Source organism: Furipterus horrens, unplaced genomic scaffold (genome assembly GCF_987537825.1).
Source record: "Furipterus horrens unplaced genomic scaffold, mFurHor1.1.pri manual_scaffold_1, whole genome shotgun sequence".
NCBI classification, from domain to species: domain Eukaryota; kingdom Metazoa; phylum Chordata; class Mammalia; order Chiroptera; family Furipteridae; genus Furipterus; species Furipterus horrens.
Window position 1 is genome coordinate 66,902,345 of NW_028327171.1, and position 7,817 is coordinate 66,910,161.

The 7,817-nt window shown below is 41.2% G+C and overlaps 1 pseudogene; it reads right to left on the reverse strand.

Moving 5' to 3' along the window:
* Window positions 1-343: 343 nt before the first annotated feature.
* On the reverse strand, window positions 344-7,034 carry LOC150021261 (uncharacterized protein C2orf78 pseudogene; annotated as a pseudogene).
* Window positions 7,035-7,817: the final 783 nt, after the last annotated feature.

The window sequence follows — 7,817 nt, forward strand, 5'->3', positions numbered from 1 at the left end:
ACTGGTAACACCTCTCCCCTATGGGAGAATCCCATGGTCATTACGACCACGGACTAAGTTCCTGCCTTTTCCTCACTTCTTACCCCTTGTCCCTGATTTGCTCATCCAACTTCCAATATTTCATTCTCAGGCAGCCTTTGATCCCAACCGTCACCACAGAAAAACCACAGTTAACAGCATCTCCAAATTCAGAAGGCTTCTTTATTTCTCATCTACTAAGTCTATTACATTTATTTATTTATTCAATTTTATTAAGTTTTAAAATATACCAGAATAGAGAAATGTATATCTATCTATGGGAAAAAGTTGGTATTCAAAGTGGCACCAACCATGCTAGCCTCTCTTACCGTGCGTAGCCATAGTATTGAGAGATTTCCATTTCTTTTTCCCTTTCAATGAAATACTGCACTTTCCCCACAGAGGTGTATTTGGCAGCATTCTCACGCTCTAGTTGAGCCTTCCTCTTCATGGCCTCCCGCTCTGGCCTCTGCTCATTTGTGATGGGATTTGATACGATGGGCCCAGAAATGCTGGGTTTCTTCCATGGCCTTGGCTGGAGGGCGAAATCCTGGAGTAGATACTGGTTTTGAGGCTTGGGTGGGAAGTGGGGCTTGGTCACAGTACTGTGAAAGGGCTCCCGTTGAAAAGAACTGCAACCTGATGTTTTGTACGGCACAGGCCTGGGAGCAGCAGACGGAGGGACACTGGGGCAGGTAGTGTTGGTCAAACCTGGTCTAGATGGGTTGGTTGAAACTGAGCAAGGTGGTCTGGCAGGACCTGTCAAAGGTGCAGCAGTGGGCCGGGATGAATGGACTGGAGCAGGCTGCACTGAGGTAGAACCAGGCCGGGCAGGGTTAGCCACAGCAGGCCGATGTGATGCCACAGGCTGTGGCCTGTGAGGAACTGGTCGAGCTTGAGGTTTGTCCAGTTTAAAAAAAGGCAAAGATATCAACTTGACCTGGCCAGGAGGTGGCAGCTCAATCTGAGTCGGAGAAGAACACTCTTTTTCAGCACTGCCATCTGTTTTCTGGTGTTTGACTTGAGTTTTCTCAGGACCTTTGCCCTCACCCGAGGTATCCAGCCTTCGTTCGGTAGGAGGAGGTGGCTGGGGGCCTTTAGGGTTGCTTGAGTTTCCCAGGGCCCGGGATGAAAACAGTTCAGTGTTCTTATCAGGTTTCTTCCCCAGTGCGTGAAACACTTGCACTGATTCCAGCATGTGCATAGCTAGGCAGCTTCGAGGCTTTTTGAAGGTCTCTTGAGTCAGCTCAGTTTGGCTTCTCTTCTGCTGCTTCTTGGAAATGGTTGGCTTTTCTTCTGCCTTAACTTTGTTCTCTGCCTGCTTATTCTTTTCAGTTTTCTTGGAGTTGTTGTCTTTTTTTCTTTTGTTTTTACCCTGCCCGTGGCTCTTAGTTTTGCTGTTTCTGCTGGATGCAGATTTGTGAGGCTTGTTGTTAGAATGCCTGGCTGTGTTTGTAGGAGCCATGCCACTGGCTGCAACTTTACAAATACCCACTTCTCCCAAGCAATCTGGGCTCTCAGGCTTGGCTTTGGCATTGGGAGCAATGCTGATGGTCTCGGAGGCTTTACGTTTGTTCTTCCTGGCTTTATCAGAAGCCTTAGTGACACTTGAGTTCTCCTGCACCTTGTTCAACTTGTTGCCTCTGGTACCTTTGGTTTTGATCTCCACAGGACCTTTGGATTGATCAAGATCTTCCAAGGGCTCTAAGAGTGGAGGAAGTTGAATATCCTTGGGACCTATGGATTGATCAAGATCATCCAAGGGCTCTAAGAGTGGGGGAAGTTGAGTACCCTTGGGACCTATGGATTGATCAAGATCATCCAAGGGCTCTAAGAGTGGGGGAAGTTGAGTATCCTTGGGACCTATGGATTGATCAAGATCATCCAAGGGCTCTAAGAGTAGGGGAAGTTGAATATCCTTGGGACCTATGGATTGATCAAGATCATCCAAGGGCTCTATGGGTGGGGGAAGTTGAATATCCTTCACCAGTGTAGCGATGTCTACAAAACCATCATAAGGTTCAGTCCCATATTCAAGTGTGTCTTGGTTTTTAAGACTGTTATTAAGACTCAAGCTGTTCTTTCTGAGATCATCCTTTTCACAATCGGGCTGTTTTTCTGGGACAAGAGAGTCAGTACTGTCCAGGAACTCATAAATATCAGAGATTTTTAAAGGGAACAGAGGAAGATCTTGGTTTTCTATTGGGATCTGGTAGGCATCCAGAGGCTTCGAAAGGGGAGCTTTAATATTGTCTGAATTCTTATTTTCTCTCTGTTCCTGGCTTGGCACTGGAGGCAGTGACAGTAGATTACTAGAACTTTGGACAGGAGCTACCACTGAAATGTCCCCATTCCCAGGTGGTGGATTACTCTCAAGTATCTGGGTATTTCTGCTATTACAGGACTGAGGGAGTTCTGGAGTTTGTGGCAGACAAAATGTTTGGCCTGGAGGTTGCAATCCCAGGGAAGTCTCCATCCTCAGGGAATGCTCCATCACTACAAAGGAATCAAGGAGAACTTAGTTAGTTCCTGGTAAATAAAATTCTTCCTTATCACAAATGCAGCAACCTTGCTCCTTCCAACAATGGGAAAGGTATTTCTATGAGCTCTTTTTAAGGCTCATGGACCGCACCCTGTGCTAGAGAGTAGGAGGCCACTGTTCTAGTTGTTACTGGTGGTCATTTAATGTCATTGTTCCATGGTTATCTTTGAATTTCACAGGATTGTTATGCGTCAAATAAGAAGTAAAAGTGGTTTAAAAAATATTTTACAAGCCTAGCGTTTTCACATATAATCCTTTTAATTCTTTCAACTTTCCTGAGTTAATAAGAACACTTCATACCACACACTAGGAGAGGGAATGGAAATCTTCCTAATGAAATGAATAAGCACAGACAGATTTTTAGCCTATTATTTTTTCTTTAACAAAGTATTGAGAAACAGCTCTTTTAAGTCTTGGTATAAACCAAGAGAGAGAAAGTGAAATTGGCACTGTCACAGTAAGAGTTCTGAAATACCTCTACAAATAGACTAAATCAAGAAATCAGGGAAGGGAGTTCATTTCAGTGTGGTAGTACAGGGCAGTGAAGGGGTGATATCCCTTGGTATGCTCTTGTGGTTCTCCTACATAGAGCATACATGGCCTTTAGATGTCCAACCTTCCCACCTCTATTATGTGTTCTTGTACTGACTCTGAAAATGCAGAGTTCTGACTGAGGGTAGTAGTCTCTAAAGTCACAGGACATAAATTCCACCTGTCTGTGGACTCACCACTTCCCGGCTGCAGATTGGCCCTATTTTTGAATGCTGACTTTATTCCTCTTCCTTTTTGCTCTTTGTACTCACCTTGAAAACTTGTATCTGCGATGGGTTGAGCGGGCACAGAGTAGTAGATTCCAGAGGTGGAGGCCGGTGGTATCACATTTGTGGGCTGATTGTCCTTTAGTACCATGACCATCTCTGGTTGAGGGACAGAGGCTCTGCTTTCCATGTAAGAAACAACAGAGCCATAGGATTGGAGGTAGGGACCAAGTTCTCCAGAGAGAAGAGGCCCTTGTGTGCCTGGATTATAGTAGTATACCTGACCTCCCTCCTGGTAGGGAAGTGACAGGCTATATCCCTGATTTGGAATCTGAGATGGTGCCACCTGAACAAGGCGGGCAGAAAGTGATGGATACACAGGGGCCATGTGATTAGCAACTGAAGTGGTATTATACTGGGATACCATAGACATGGAGGAAACAGCTGTGTTTTGGCCAATGACAGGCACAGTGAAGGCTCTGAGTGATGATGACTTCTTTTCAGAGCCTCCTGTGATAGCCCACTGAAAAACCCCAGGATTGGAAGCAGCTGAGGTGGAGATCTGGCTCTGGCCAATGCCTCCAGGCCACATAGTTGTGCTAGCATGTTGGTAGAGGCAGGCACTACCCACGCGTGCTTGGAAAGAGGTGCCAGAGGCTGATGGCAGTAGCCATTGTGAACTGACAGCTGGAGTAGAGTTACTGGAGAAGTTGCAGACCCTTCCTGTTAGGGAGGCTGCATTGCTCACTGCAGGAAGAGAGGGCTGTGTAGAATCTGAATTTCCACGGAAATGTGGATTTTGGAAATTTTCTGTGGGGAACAAGAGGGTGTTGAAAAAAGTCAGTGAGACTGATGAACTCTCACTATGTTTGAAGAATATAATTAGATTGTTGCTATCAGAAAGCCTCTAATACCAGTACTCATTGAGATATCAAAAATAAAACAGTTTACGATGGTTGTACGTGCTAGAGCAGTTTACTACTCCCTGTATTAAGTGCCTTTGCTCCCAACTAAGGAAAAATGTTCAGAAGACCAACAAGTGTGGTTTGTATATTGTTCTCGAGATTAGAATCAACCTCTCCTTGCCCTGTCATCTCTTGAGCCTGCACTTGTGTTGATTTGCATGCTATTTCCTAGAATTGAAGTGCTTAGAACCAGGAGTCTTTAGAAAACCTCTGTTCTAGCATTCTCATTTTATTTGTGAGGTAAGTGAGGCTCAGAGAGGTCAGATAGAGTTGTTTAAGTTCTCCCTTTATATCAGTATTATTCTCAGGTTACATAACCTCAGCATCCTGACTGCCCTGCAGGACTGTGCTCTGAGCATTACACAACCATAAACTGGGAACAATACAACTCTTATGTAGGCAGAGTTTTGTCCATGAGAAACCAGTACAGCTATTATCATCATAACCTTCAGCGTCTCATTTTGCCTGCACAGTTCACATGTTAGTCTTAGAAATCACATATAACTCAGTCTGGCTGGTAAAAATGAAGGGTCATTCTTACATTCCTGAAGCCTGACTTCTGATCCTTTCTCAAAATGACTATTTGAGAGTGTGTTTCTCAAGAAGTATTTTTTGAAAGAAAGACATTATTTAAACTCTCTGAGCTTTAGGCTACTCATCCATAAAGTGCTTATGACAACAACAGCAGTAATTCATATATGACAAGTCATATATTACAAATGAAATGAAAATCATATCTCAGAACTAAATATATATATATATATATATATGTTCATATATATAAATAAATACATATATATGTGTATATGTATATAAAATTTAGGGCATGCAGCAAGGATCAAAGCATAATAAATTTGGTAGTACGTGAAGTTCTGTTTTATACATGCAATAGTGTAAAACTGAATGTTGCCTATTTTATTTCAGTGAGTACTATAAGCAAAGTGTAGCCCAGAATGAAAGGTGATTTTGAAGGAATTCCCAGCTGGTACACACAGACAGAGAATACATATCAGTAAAAATTGCCTAACAAGTAGCAAGATGCAATAAATGTGTATGTACAGGTAGCCCCAATATAGACAAATATTTTAGTAAAGCCAGCTATAAAGCAGAGAGTAAAGTAAGTGTAAAGGAATTCCATTATTGTGCTCATTCACATTCATTTGAATATTACCCAGCAAGTACAGATATATAACAGCTATATAACAGTGAGTCCAGTAGAAATATATATTCCAATTAATAAAACACAAAAGGACACTTAAAAGTATCATGTAGTTTTTATATTTATCTTAAAACCTGGATTATAATGGCCTTCAACATCCAGGAATGTGTTATACCCAAAGCCTTAAAAGCCTTCATCATAGATTTAATTTTCAAAAATTTGAAGTAAGAATACCCAAGAAACTCCACAAAATTGTTTCTTGATAAATGTGAAATTAGAGTATGGGGTGTGACTTTTCTCTTTTTCTTAGGTAGCTAAGATCTAAAAAGAGATGATGGCTGTTTATCAGTGTGCTGTCTGTGTTAGGGAGAAACTAACTGTAAAGATGAAAACCCACTTTGTCTCAGAACATAGTCATCACACAAAAGAATTAGTCTTTCTGGTTCAAATAAGGATATAGCATTTAAAAATATTTATTTTTGATAGACTAAACATCTACAAAGTTTAAAAATCAGAATGAAGCGAAACACTGAAAGTGCTGTTTCCTCCAGCCGCCCAGATAACCAATTTTATAGTTTCACATTTATAGAAAACCTCTGCTCTTAAATATAGCTTTTAAATATTTATATTCAGTTGTCAATTGCCATCTGTGTTCAGAGAGGTGGTTTTAAACACAAACACATGACTTCTGGACAACTTTCTTTGCCTAGTGATACTCTATTCTGGTCTTACTTTTCTTTCTACTCTACTAATGGAAGCATTTGCTAAAAGTCACCTTTATTTTGCCCTACTCTGAGCAGATTTTACCCTGTGCTATTGCTGCTTTAATTTAAAATATTTGGATTACTTCAACATTCCATTCCTAACTACCACTTTTGCTCTCGAGGGCTCCTCCATGCTGTCTTCTTTCATTCCTATGGTTTTCCCTCCTTCGTTCTTATACTTTCCCCTCCCTCTTGGTTCCTCCTGTTGGCCTATGCTGATAAAAATAATACCTACCTTTCAATATTTTTTCACTTAGTTTGGATAGAAAACTCGAAAAACTGGTATAAATTACTTTTTAAACAGCACTAAATTTAAAACTCTGAGGTAGAAATATCAGTGGTGGGAGACCATTACACATGGTTTTATATATATATAGTTTTCTCTGTCACCTAGGTTTTCTATCTGTTTCTGTTGTAATGGTCTCGGGAAGTCTTGATTTCACTTTTATATGGGTGTCCTTTAAGGCTCATTATTAGAAAAGAAAGGGATTAGAAATAACAACCAAACTAATGTTTTAATGTAATAGATGAGGAAAAAGCAGATTATGTGAGAGATTGAATTACATGTCCAAAGTGACATAGCTAGAGAATGTCAAAATCAAAACTAAAATTAAGTCTCCAGATTTTCAGATCACACTTTCTCCCCTTATAATATAGTATTTTGGCTCTAGTGCTAAATGTAGGGCCCAAAAATATCTAAGGAATAACTTTAGAAAAGATTCTCTCATTACCTGACATGGTCAGAGGAGAAGAGGAAATATCAACTGTAGATGCAAAGGACGAGGAGACAATATGAGAAGGCTGAGTGGCTGGAGCCAAAGAGCACATGTGCCCAGTGCGAAAGTCACTGGTCACACTGGTCACTGGCCACTGGTTACTGGTCATTGGTCAGTTGTGATGATACAAATTTATTTACAGACAGCTCCATGGAAACCCCAAGATTCTACCAGGTTGTGGTAGGTTTGGTGGGAGAATGATGTCACAAAAACAGGCAGTTTAAAGTCACCAGGGAGCCAATAGGGAGCTCAAATTCCCAACAAGATGACAGGATTGGATGGAGGGAGCTAAGTCAACAACTAAATGGCTGAGTTTTGGGGACCGTTGTCATAGTTTACAAGGCAGATGTGATAATCTCACTTTCCTCGGGCTCTTATGTTAAAAAAAGAATCATCTCAATGTTTCTATAGATGCTCATTAATATAATTAAATATTAGTTAATTCTCTATATTATGTTGTATAATAGGATATTGTTAATATCCTTAGGTAGAAGGGAAAGGGACATCCAGGTTGTATAATTACAATGTTCCCAATGAAATTATATCAGGCCATCTCATTAGGGAATATACTGCAGCTTTGGAGGAGCAGAGAAAGGGATTAAGGAGCACTTTGTGTGACTAGGTTAAAGAATAAAATGGAGTTTGTTGAGTGCATGTTGTGGTGAATGATGTGGTCTAAGGCTCCCCACTTATAGTTCCTTCTCCTTGAATCCTACCTTCCTTGGGCTGGGCTGGGCTGGGCTGCACTAAGGTGGGCCTGTTTGTACTTGCATCTCTCTTCTGCTCTCCTTTTCTTTTTCTTCTTCATTGTCCGTGTTGTTTCTGAGAACAGATT